This window comes from Staurois parvus, unplaced genomic scaffold, assembly GCF_062004578.1.
Source record: "Staurois parvus isolate SC_StPar_1 unplaced genomic scaffold, SC_StPar_1.0 ptg000553l, whole genome shotgun sequence".
NCBI lineage: Eukaryota > Metazoa > Chordata > Amphibia > Anura > Ranidae > Staurois > Staurois parvus.
Window position 1 is genome coordinate 564,677 of NW_028318349.1, and position 13,616 is coordinate 578,292.

Sequence of the window (13,616 nt, forward strand, 5' to 3'; positions counted from 1 at the left end):
GGGGCTGCTGAAAAAAATGCTGAACAGCTCCTGAATGTCAGTTTATCAGCTGCAGTGTACATGAGCCCTAACTATGGTGTCCGTTTATGAACCAGTGGTAAATGACCGCTGCTCAGTTCTCCAGCATTCTCGGAGAACACAGTTCTCCTGTGAATGCCGTTTATGAAGCAGTGTAGATCAGTCCTCCAAACGAAGGGAGAACGGTCTACAAACGCTGGAAAACAGCTGATTTTACTATAATCTCGCGAGATTTCAGTAAAAAATCAGTTTACTAAGCAGAGGTAAATTATCGCTGCTTAGTTTGTGGTCCCTCCGATTCTCCAGCTCTGGGCTGGAGAATCTGGAGGGAGAACACAGATCTGCAGTGAAGAGCTGAACATGTTCTCCACTGATCTCCTGAGTGTCATAAACTATGAATGACCAGAGAATAGCTGAGATCCTCTGAATCGCAGCTATTCTCTGTGTCATAAACGGACACCTATGTAACTATAGTGCAGGGGCGGACTGACCATTTGGAAACTCTGGCGCTGCCCGAGGGCCCGGGGTCAGTAGGGGGCCCCATGAGATGCCCCTGGTACCTTTTTCATAGGCTTTTTTGAGTTTGGGCAAGGACACAGGGGCCCCATGATCCCCTATTGCCCGGGGGCCCCATGAGTTGTCAGTCCGCCCCTGCTATAGTGTATATTAAAATGTGTAAGAGCAGCTGATGATTACCTTTCACCCTAAGAGTTCTAGCTCCTACAGTAAGTTCGTGCAATTTAACCACTTCCCGACCGGCCATTGCATATAAACGGCCGGACGGTGGCAGTACAGGGTCGGGTGGCTGTTTATGAACGGCCTCCCCGCACCCTGCTTGTGCGCGCTCCCTGGGAGCGCGCAGCACCGCGATCCGGTGCCCGCTGTGTCCTCCGGACACAGTGAAACACCGATCGTCGGACGGGACCTCTGTACGAGGTCCCGATCATGTGATCACTGATTGGCCAATCAGTGATCACATGCAAAGTAGTAAGCAAGATGTCACTTGTGACATCATTGCTTACTACGTGTGAAATCTGTGAATGATCACAGAGGTCACATGGTACAAGGCTATTCACAACAGCCTTGTACCATGTGACAAGCTGTGACCAATCACAGCTCACTCTGTATTTCTCAATGAGTGCAGGAATGCACAGAGAGAGAAAGAGAAATGATTGCTTTTACATCCTAGATGGGTGTAAAAGCAATCATTGTAAAAAAAAAAAAAAAAAAAAATCTTCATCACCCTCCACAAGTAGTACAGTGTCACCATGGTGACACTGTACTGCTAGGGTGGCAGTATGTAAAAAAATAATAATATAATAAAAATGTAAAAAAAAATGTTTAAAAATTATAATTTTTGGTTATAAACTAATTTTGTTTTTGTTTTTTTTTACTAAAAAGATAACGAAATACATTTTGGCAAAGATTTATGATGAAATATTATTTATTTGCAAAATTTTATAAAAAAAACACTTTTGTTCAAAATGTTTGGACTTTTTCATTTACATAGCAAAAAAAATAAATACCACCAAAATAAAGCTTTATCTGTCACAAAAAAATGGTAAAAAATTAATTTGGGTACAGTGTTGCATGACTGCGCAATTGTCATTCAAAGTGTGATAGCGCTGAAAGCTGAAAATTGCCCTGGTCAGGAAGGGGGTGAAAGTGTCTGGTCTGGAAGTGGTTAAAGAACAAATAAACCCAAGAACAAGAATGTTATATATTGCAGCTTATCAGACCATAGATGTGGTGGCTGCATTGGTTTTCTTTTGTCACGCTAAGGACATTTTCAGCAAGTACAGAAAATATATGTTTATCTTACTAGAAATGCAGTATCCTTATCACTTTTTATGAGATTAACAATAGGGGTCAATTCACTAAGATAAATACTACATGAATTTTTGAGTTAAAATAACTCATGCATTATTTATCTCAAAAGTAGTAAATTCACCCAAAAATGCGTTATTTACCAAATGCATGAAATATTTGTTTTGCAATATATTTATCACTTAAATTTAGAATTCATTTTGGCGCTGGTTTTATTTTTTATTTTTTTTTTACAGTTAATTGTTTTCTTACATGCTGACACTGCACCAGGGGAAGAAATAAATGCACACAGAAATATGAAACTGAAAACATTCTAGTGCAGTGGTTCTCAACCTTCCTAATGCCGTGACCCTTTAATACAGTTCCTCATGTTGTGGTGACCCCCAACCATAAAATTATTTACCCAGTAATTATAATTCATGAGTGTCATTTTACCTCCAATACTGCTGCTTTCAACACAGTAGCTGCTTTTAACAGAGTAGCTGCTTTCAACACAGCAGCTGTTTTCTACACAGTAGCTGATCTTTACACATCGGAAATATGTGTTTTCTGATGGTCTTAGGGGACCCCTGTGAAAGGGTCGTTCGACCCCCAAAGGGGTCGCGACCCACAGGTTGAGAACCACTGTTCTAGTGAGCTTTCATTGTAACAATCTGCCTCTGGTAAGTGTTACAATTTGTTTTCATTTCTGAGCTCTATAAAAGAACATTTCCATGCTGATACATTGTATACCTTTAATTTACTGGTCAGTGCAGTGTTCCCCTCATTGTTATTTTGTACATTTCTAAAATAGGACTGCCTACTGACAGCTGATAAATAACAAATGTGAATTGACTTTAATGATTTATCTCGTTTTTTTTTATTGCAGTATTTACCTCACAATTTTAACAAATGTGTGGTATTTACCTGAAATTCGATATTTACTTTGATGAATTGACTCTTTTATTATCTCATGCGATATTTCTGAAAAATGGGCCATGTGACCTTCATATCGCAAGCAAAATCCCTTAGTAAATTAGTGACACTTTGATGTGTAAAATAATGCTATCCTCATTCTTTAAACCAATAATGGGGGATCCCCACGTAGAGGATATGAACAAAGACAGACATGTTTGTAATACAGCCTGTGTAGCAACCATGACTCCTTTCACATACAGTGGGCATACAAAAGAATCACCCCATTTAAAATAATCACATTTTATTGCTTTGCAGCCTGAAATAAAGATGGACCGTTTTTGTTTTATCCAGCTGTATTTACTCAGTGAAACTTATAGTATCCAATAAAAAGATATAAAACCAAGATGTTCAAATAATTTAAAAAATCAAAAACAGAATCATTGAGTTGGAAGAAGGATTACCCCCTTGTGTCTTTATTTTGTTGAACCCCCTTTTGCTTTAATTCCAGCCTTCAGTCTGTTGGGATATGTCTCTTCTAACTTTGCACATCTAGACTTTGCAATATTTGCCCACTCTTCTATGCAGAACTGCTCAAGTTCAATTCAATTTGATGGTGACCGTTTGTGGACTGCAGTCATCATCATTCCACAGATTTTCAGTGGGGTTTAAGTCTGGGCTCTGACTAGGCCATGCAAGGACATTCACCTTTTTCTCCTTCAATCACTGTGTGGTCATTTTTGCTGTGTGCTTTAGGTAATTGCCATGTTGCCTTCTTCCCAGCGACAACTTTCTGGCAGAGTGCTGCAGATTTTCCTCAAGAATTTGGCAGTATTTTTCCCCATCCATTTTTCCTTCTCTCCTGACAAGTGCTCCAGTCCCTGCTGCAGAGAGCATCCCCCTTTTCATAACAGGATATCACCACCTCCATGCTTTACTGTAGGAATGGTGTTCTTTGGATGGTGAGATGTATTGGATTTCCACCAGACATATCGTTTAGTGTTGAGGCCAAATAATTAATTTTTAGTCTTATCTGACCAGAACACCTTTTCCATGTGGCCTGAGAATCTTCAGCTCAGTCATGACTGCATGTGGCCTTTCCAGAGTGGCTTTGTTCTTGTAACCCTCCCATACAAGCCACATTTGTGGAGAATTTGTGATGTCACATACACGCAATGACCATTCTTTGCCATAAATTCCTGCAACTGCTTCAGAGTTGCCATATGCCTCTTGGTAGCCTCTCTGACCAGTTTCCTTCTGGCTCCTTTCATCCAGTTTGGAGTGACGTTCTGATCCAGGGAAGGTCTGTGCTGTACCAAATACCTTCCTCTTCTTAATAACAGACTTCACTGTGGTTCTAGGCATTGATAAAGCCTTTCAAATCTTTTGTATCCATCTTCTGACTTGTGCCTGTCCACAACTTTGTCCTGGAGATCTTTTGACAGTGCTTTGCCACCCATAGTTGCTTGTTTGCTTCAGTTGCACTATCAGGGGCTGAAAAGCTGCAGGAAAGCTCTTTTCATGCTGAGCTAATCAATATTACCACAGCTGAGCACAGCTGAAAGTCAAATTTGTGTGCAATTGAGAAGGTGATTAGCTACACCTGATTGAGTTTACAGGTAACTTTTTTTGAGGTGGGTGGTGAATTTTGTAAGTTTTGTTTCTGACATGTTGGTGTTACATCTTTCAGTTGGATGTTATAAGAAAACAAAAACTGTGTCTGTCTTCATTTCAGGCTGCAAAGCAACAAAATGTGATTATTTTAAAGGAGAGCGATTTCTTTCTATATCCACTGTACACAGCAGAGGAGTGAGGGTAGTCACGCTGGCACAAAAAGTGTGTTCTTCACAGGATCACCAAGTGAAAATATACGAAAAAACGACTGAACAAAATAATTTATATGCTAAGGATCCACATTAATAAACTCTTGTAAAGGGAATCACAATGGACTATTTACCAAATAAAGTAATGTTTCTGCTGATCCGTGTCTGAACTGATGTTACGTTGTGAAACTAAATTTATTAGTGTTGCCATGCTAATTATGTATTTACATAGGAAGAAGGTCTGACTCCTAAAAACCATAATTTCTGTTATAATTACTTAAACTTGATATTCCACATCATCCATGGAGATGGCGTAGTACTGTGATTACTTTACAGACACCGAAAGAACAGAATAGGTTAACAGATTTACCATCTCATTTCCTCAGTGCATTCTTGTCCCTGTTTGGGATAGAGCCTGAAAAGTTACTGCATCTATAGGTTTTATTTTCTGAGATCTCCAGTCTGAGAAGCCTCATAGTTGAACTTTCCATATATTAAATAACCTCCTTTTGGTAGGGTGGGCCTTTTTTTCATTAGGGAGGCCCCTAAAGATGTGCAGACTGTAGTAGAATGTTTTTAGCCTTATATATTGTAAATAGTCTTTATATTACTACTGTTTTAAATGGAAGCAGGAAAAGTCAAAGATGATATTTCACTTTTTCAGTCTAAAAAAATTTATTCCCCACTCTTAATCAGTTTGAATCATCAAGCCCTGCACCTATTTGTCCAATTTCCTGCTAAAGGGAAATTTCTACCCCAAAGTAAAATCTTTCTTCAGTTGAAACTTAAGATTGCTCTGAGAATGGGGTTGATAATGAGAAGTTTGATATAGAGTTGGTATAGGACATAACTAGCTGTTCTTGTTCAAATTTCAAACTGACCCTTAAGACCGCAGTCTCCTTAGCATCACTAGACCCACACACAATATGGTTGATGGAGAAGGGCGTTTAGGATCTACTGTATGCAGAGCAAAACAAGCTGAACTGGTTGTGTTTCCTATTTATAGTTCTATGTTAGAATTCATTGAGTCAGAATGAAATGAGCAGGATAAGAAGCTCTTTGTTCACCATTCCACTAAGAAGCAATTTTCCTTTGATGACTCAGATGTTGTTAAATGGGACAAATGTCCACATGTGAATGCACCCATTTCTAAACTGTTTAAGGACAGTCCTATCTCATCTGAGGACACCATAGTCATTGGGGTTTTAGTATACAAATTGTTTTAAGTTCTGTTTAGACAATTTGTGGTAAAGTAGTGCTATTGCAGTATCTCCTAATTTAGCTGCCAGTTATACAACAAGATCTCTCACTGTCTGGCTCTAAGAGCTTGAAAGTCATCTAAAAAAAGTACGCTCAGAAAACCAGTTTTTGTATTCAACCACAGTATTCATAAAGAAAAGAATAGTTTGGGGACAAGCAGAACATATGAAAGTCTATCTTAAAGTAGAACTCTAGGCAAAACTTTTTTCATTTTGGATAGAGCGAGGGAGGGTTATAACTAGGGATGCACCAATACCGAGTATTTTCATGAGTATTTGTAAATACACCTCAAAGTTTAGCATGTGATTTGAACAGGAATGCGATTACTTCCAAATCATATGTGGTTTCCCCACTGTTTCTTTATGAACCCAGACTTGTCATAGCTAAGTTCACAGAGAAGTGGTGTGGGAAACCTCCCTGCAGGCCTCCCATGCTGAGTCTCAGTGGTAGGAGAGGAGAGAACACAGCAGGGATTTTAAATCCCCAATGCTTTCTTTTGCCTCCTTGCAGGGGTGACAGTTTGGGCTAGAGGGCTGTTGATTGGCCAGCACCATCACATGGACAGTGCTGACCAATCAGATGCCATCCAGTCTCTACTGTCATCGCTGCAAGGAGAAGAGAGAAAACTAAGGGGATTTTAAATCCCCAGACCTGTGAAGCAGCTTTCTCTCCTCTCCTTGTAGCAATGACAGTTCTGACTAGATTGTATCTGATTGGTCAGCATTGTCCATGTGATGGTGCTGACCAATCAGAAGTCCTCTAACCCGAACTGTCATATCCCTGCCGCTTTCTTTCCTCTCATACCACTGAGAATATGGAGCATCTGTCTCCATAGTATACCCACTCCGCTGTGGGACAAATTTTTGCACCACTCTTGTGGGGGTAAGCCACATTCCTGTTCAAATTGCATGCTATTCGTTGCGGTGCAATTTACATCCATTAGCGCAAATGGCACCACAAAGTATCGGTAATTGGTATCAGTGAGTGCTTGACTGAAAGTATTGGTATTCATACTTGCTGATAAAATAATGGTATTGGTGAATCCCTAGTTATAACCCCTGCCAGATTTTTTTTTCACCATCTGTGTCTCATCAGGGAGATTTCCTTTCATTTCCTATCCCGTAGCCAACCAGGAAATGAGAGGAAATCCCTGCAAATTAAGGGAATTCCTTGAGGACCCTCAGGTCACCAGAACTAGTGTCTGCATTGGAAGATTTCCCCTCTATTTCTTTTCTGGGGACAACCAGAAAAGTGATTTTCTTTTACTTTCAGTAAACAGTAGAGGAAATGAAAATTCAGGATGCATTGGTTGAAACCAAAACCTAAATGGACAGCTTCTTAAAAATATATATTTTAATCATATTATATTTTACTTTTTAATTACTCATATGAATTTAAAAAATACAATCCAGTAATGTATAATAACTTTTATTGAAAGTAAAACACAAAAATTGAACAAAAAATAAAATTAAATATTTATCAAATTAAAAAACTTAAGTAGTGGTGTCAATGGGACGCGATTTTGCATTGAAGTCAATTATTGTTATCAATGTTTTTTTTTATTTTTCTATTGGCAAAATATTGATAACCCTATTTTGGCTGATATATCTGTGCATCACTTGTAAACAGTAGAAGTAGAGAGGACGAATCTCCCTAATGGGGGCACAAACAACAATAGAAACTGTCAAGGGTTCTTATCCCTCTCCACTCTATCCAAAATTTAAAAAAAAACCTAAGTTTTGCCTTTAGTTATACTTTAAGGTTTATCAACTCTTATAGCTCTTTGTTTCAAGGATCAGAACAGGTTGCTGTTACTTAAGTTTGACTATGCTTTCTGCCACTTGAATGGAATTTATTATTTGGAGCTGGTCTGTATGCAGTCCCTAATGGACATTATAGAAAAATGTTTTTTTTCATTAACCTCCCTGGCGGTATGATTATTTCAGATTTTTGGTGCTGAAAGCGGTACCATTTTTTTGCATGGAAATATGTATTTTATTTATTGTAGGCTGTAATTTTTAGGAAAAACTCACTGAAATCTGTCCGAACAAGAGTCTAGTAAACATCCCGGGTATGATAAAATTTGAAACACAAAATCATAAATTATAATTTAATAAATAATCATAAAAATAATATAAAAATAATAAAAAATTTAATTCAATAATATAATCAAACCAAAAACACTGAAATGTGAAATAGAGCGCCAAGTTCGCACATTGCTGAGCTCAGTCGCAAAATCGTTTTCAGTGTCTGATGACGAATTTCCCCCACGAATCATTATCACTCAATTCTGCAAGTGGTTCTGATTTACTATCGCTGTTCTCTAGCTGATCTAAACCGCTTTTGACCTAAAGGGACACTTTTTGGACGCCATGGACATTTCTCAGTTTCCAGGCAGAAAGAACAGACAAAATGCAGGCAGGGCGCAGGACAAAGCACTAGGGACAATATGTATGTGAAATAGGTTGAAACAGCAATGTTTTACTGTGTAAAATGAAAAAAAAAAAAAATGACATTTCTTAAAATTTTTAAATTTCCCGCCGCCGCCGCCGCCGGCGCCCGTACGTCCCGACGTCACAGGGACAGGACACAGAAGCCGGATGCCGGCATCGACCGGAGGAGATGGCCAGGGACGCTGCAGGGGACACATCGTGGGAGCGCAGGGTAAGGTAAGTGAAGAACAAATGCCGGAGCAGCGCCGCATGGTATTTCCGAGTGTAGCTCGGGGTTACCGCTTTTGGTACTGAAATGTTACCCCGAGCTACACTCGGGAATACCGCCAAGGAGGTTAAAGATCTACATTTCAAAAAAAAATATTAGTCTTTTCAATGAACCAGGTGAAAGACAAGGCAAGGCACCAAAGCTAAGACTTCCCATGTTTAATTCCTGAACTACTGATAGACAAAAACAGCCAACACATAAATGGAAGATGTCCAAAGGACTGGAGGAAAGGGGTGGATTTGTTACTTTTTTGTTTATTCTGGTTTAGGAGAGCATTTCTGAAAATGGCTGGGTTTGCAGTCTCTTTTGACTTGGGTATCATCTGGACTTTACAAGTTGACTCCCCATCAAGCGCTTGTACCATCAGTCCTTGATCATAGGCTTATCATAAATCTTAGTGTTTCACCAATCTCTGTTTAAAAAAAAGTAATAATGATTTGCTTATCTATAAATCTGATTATGGCCTCGATAGATCTTTTATATGCCTGTTACCATATCTATGAAATGCAGGTGTTTTTTTGGGCCGCTGGTTGGGTAAATTGCACCCAGTCATCAAAGTACATGCGTCCAGATGTATTTAGACCTAATTCCTAATGCATCTGGAAGCATGTAATGCTTTGCTGTGGCTGAATTCACAACTAGACATTCAGCTGTGTCTAGGTACAGTGGGGCAAAAAAGTATTTAGTCAGCCACCAATTGTGCAAGTTCTCCCACTTAAAAAGATGAGAGAGGCCTGTAATTGGCATCGTAGGTAGACCTCAACTATGAGAGAAAAAATGAGAAAAAAAATCCAGGCAATCACATTGGCTGATTTGGAAAGAATTTATTTGCAAATTATGGGGGAAAATAAGTATTTGGTCACCTACAAACAAGCAAGATTTCTGGCTCTCACAGACCTTTACCTTCTTCTTTAAGAGGCTCCTCTGTCCTGCACTCATTACCTGTATCAATGGCACCTGTTATCAGTATAAAAGACACCTGTCCACAACCTCAAACAGTCACACTCCAAACTCCACTATGGTGAAGACCTAGGAGCTGTCGAAGGACTGTTTAGCCTGGTTTTTCTGTAGGTACACATAATTACATCTAGGTTCGGGAAAATTGGATCTGGGCAGTGTAATATTTGTTTATACTTCCCAGATCATTTTCACCTGCATAAATATTGGAGGCACGTGTGCATGAGGCTTTTTGCAGTTTTGCACCCTGTCATTCAGACTGTCTGCAGCTCCCAGTCACTAAACAAAAATCATAATAGAGGTGGCAGTGGCTCTCAGTATGAAAGGGCTGATTTCCTTTCCTTGTCTGGATAATATGGCATTCATTGCAGAAAAGAGCTAAATTCTTCTCTCCCAAATTTAGAGTCATATTTCAAGAGCTGGCCTCTCAAGGTTGGATCCTTAGTCTTCATACATTGGACCTGATTCCATCACAGAAAAATAACTTTCAAGGCATTATATTGGATCCTTTTTCTCAGATCTTGTCAATCAGTTGTCATTAGAAGTGATGTCCACTTTGAAAAAATAACAGCAGTTATTTCAGCCATTAAGTGGGCACAATAGTAATGGGGAATATGGCTCAATAACTGTTGTGTGTACATAAATGTCTATACAGAACAGCAAAAAGTTCATAGCGTCCAATTGGAATGTTCAGGATAACTTCCTGCTGATCTCCATGCACCAGGTATAGCACTTCTGAAGACACTGAAATTTCTCAAAGCAAACAGATAGGAAGAACAGTAGGGCGCAATCTGAGTGTAGTACATTAACATATTTATTGTGGTGAAAGGACAAATGGCAGTTCAGATTGTGATAGTTAAAATCAGGCTCATAATATTGTAAGGGCTTCCTGTGGACAGTCTCACAACAACAGGGTACCTTAGACCAGGATAGAAACACTTGGTGAATACATGGATACATCTGCAGGACCAAGTGAACTCTCTGGGGGGTGAAACTAAGTGCAGCATTCAATGTACTTAGAGACACTAGTAATTGGCAGCTCACAAGGGAAGAAGAAATGGCACTTTTTGTATGTAATCCATAAGCAGTTGGCTCATGCATCTGGGATGGGGAGCCTCTTCCTAAAACTTGCAGCCTGGAAAATGCAGACGTCAAGCTGGATGACAGCTTTGATGAGGAAGTGGAAACCAACAAGATGGCAGAGGGCTTCTGTGGTATGCAGAGAGGATCAGATGTGTTGTCATAAGCACATCAGGGGGCGGAGCTATGTATTTCAAGACTGCCCAAGCCTCTTTCTCAAGCTAGCCTAAGTTTTAGGAAGAGGATCCCCATCCCAGATGCTTGAGCTTGACCACTCACAGATTACATATAGAAAGTGCCATTTTTTCCCGTGTGTGTTGCCAATTTACTAGTGTTTCTCAGCACATTTAATGCTACATTTAGTTTGGCGCCTCCTGAAGTGTTCGCTTGGTCCTGCAGGTGTATCCATCTTTCCACCCATTGTTTCTATTCTGGTCTGAGGTTCCCTGTCGTTTTGAGACTGTCCACCAGAATCCCTTACTATGTGATGAGCGTCATTTTAAATATCACAATGCGAGTTGCCATTTGTATTTTCACCACAATAAATATGTTAATATACTACACTCAGATTGTTCACTGCTGTTATTATTAGGTGAACATAAACTCATGCTAAACCTCTTCATCTGGCAGTTTTTATAGCATAGGATTATCTAGAATAAGTATGTAACATCTGTTATTGCTGGTTGGATCCAGTCAAAGCAGTCATTGATTGGTGAATGGATCTGGTTAATCCAAATCTGGGTTTTTTGGACTTGTCACTTCTCTTTTAGGGTTTACTCAGGCCAGGTCCAGGCCCATCAACTGAGGATCAGTGAACAGATACCCTGCTGAGCTAGAGCAGAAAATGATGAACATCACTTTCATGACATCTGTGCTCTTTCAGTTTTCTTCTGCATTTTATGGAGACCTGTGTGGCTCTATGGGTGGCTGGATGAAAACAGACTTGTGTCGAATTACATCGGGTTCCCGTCGATAGGTTAGCTAAGGTCCAGAAAAACAGAAAAGAATGTGGTCTTTTTTCACCTGTTCCAAATCTGGATGGACTTGGAGGTAAACAGATGTAAATGGACTTATATCTGCTTTCATCCACCTGCCTATAGGCTTACATGGAGGTCTGCCTGAAAAACTGACCTGGACCTAATTGGAAAGCTTGTGTGAAAGGACCATTATGATGATGACAGCCAGACAGAGGATTTCTGTTTGATGAGAATGAAACATAGTTTCTTTTCCAACCTGGAGCAGTTGGTAGCCGTTTTAAAGCAAAACTTCACTTTCTCAAGCAACATGGAAACTGTTTAATCCTTATGCTGCTAGCATAGTTTATGGATAGGAAAGTGTATCATATTTACTTGTTTTAAACAATTTTTTTTACATTTCTTCAGTTACTTCCTGGATTCCAGACCTAGGCAAATGATGTCATATATCCCAGGAGTCTTTAGGAGGGGAAGGAGGGTTCTCATCTCAGCCAATGCCAAAGCTAAGGGCAGCTGGGTTCCAGGAAGTAAATGCTATATGAATCATCAACCTTTACTCAAGATAGCCACTGCCAGAAATATCAGGGGCTGTATTTCAGAATAAATTCTCAGCAACATAAATCATGGATGGGTGAGTTTGCTTTGGATATTAAAAATGAATTGAATAGAATTTTTGGTTTGTGGTACTCAGATGCAGTGCAGTTCCACTTTAAGCCTGGGTTCACACTTCTGTGGTGCGGCATATCACATGTGATTTTTACAGGAACCGCACCGCATTCCTGTGCAAATCACATGCTAATTCTATGCGGTGCGATTTGAGCCATACTTGTTGTCTGACTCAAATCGCACCGCATCCGCACCAAAAGGGTGCAATACCCTTTTTTTTGTCCACACTAGAATCAGATCAAATGGTATACACACCCATACAATCCGATTCTACACATCGCACCGCGTTTTGCGAACTGATTTCGGGGTGTTAACATACACACCCTCAGCGGTCGCATGAACGGGGTGTGACTATGATGCGGTGCGGAATTCGCACAGAAACTGCTGCAAATTCCACACCACATCGATGTGAACCCAGGCTGAAGAGATTTCTAGCAACCAATTCTCAATTTCTGAACGGGAGCTCGTTTGTATTGCCAAGGGAGTGCTCGATTCAGTTAGGTATTTAGGTGTGATTAATGCTGCACTAAAACATAGCCACTTTAATCATATAAGTGATAAAAATCTACTCATGAAATGTACTTTTGTTGAAACTTTATGTACTGAAAATATTTACATCCCGCACCAAAAGCAACCATTCCAGTTTTTTAAAAATAAATATTGTACTGCCGGCATCTAAATGGTTCATAATTTCAAAATACTCTAAAATGTTGCTAATTGATTGCTATCAAGCATGTATTCACTGTTTGCATCTGACTTTAAATTGAAAATCTTTGCTTGTGCTACATCTAGGCTTTCCTCTCCACAGAGACAGAGAAACACATGCTCACACTGTTACATTCCTGCACACATATGCTGTCACACCTGTTGTTAGGATTACACACATGCACACCTGTTGGACTGTAAATCCAGACTTTCTTTTTTGGCCAGCTATGCTGGTCTTGTGTGATCTGCATAGTAGGGTAACTGTTGTTGAATGTCCAAGGCAAGGCAAATGTTACTTATAAATGCTTTAAAAAGGATATTATATTCTTTTAGTGCCAGTTCACACCACTTGCAGTCCAGTGCCTTTTTTTTCATCAAAAATGCATGGATAGTAGGTTATATAATTTCCAATGGCATAGTTCCTACCAGTATGGTCAGTTTCAGTGCTTTTCAATTCCAGAAAAAAATTTTGAACTTGCTGCATTTTTTCTGCACTGAACTATAGTGGAATGTGGTAAAACGCATCAAAAACGCACCGGAACTAACATATCCTTATTTAAGGTGATGAAATAGAGGGTAAAAAACAGAACGCATGAAGAACGTATGTGAGGAAACGCATCTGGACTCCGTTTTTATAGTGTGAACTGGCTCTTATAATACGTTTTCATCTGGATGTTAATTTGATTATCTT

General features: G+C 39.6%; 1 protein-coding gene across 2 annotated transcripts in view; it reads left to right on the forward strand.

Annotated features, from left to right (window-relative positions):
- AP4S1 (adaptor related protein complex 4 subunit sigma 1) overlaps positions 1 to 13,616 on the forward strand; it is a 49,538-nt gene that overhangs the window by 8,840 nt on the left and 27,082 nt on the right. The window contains exon 1 of one of the 2 annotated variants that reach the window (XM_089691183.1): positions 2,473 to 2,507. The exons of the other annotated variant lie outside the window; for it this stretch is intronic. The gene's annotated coding sequence lies outside the window, so the exon portion shown is untranslated. Of the gene's footprint in view, positions 1 to 2,472; positions 2,508 to 13,616 lie in introns of those variants that run through there. 2 annotated transcript variants of the gene reach the window in all.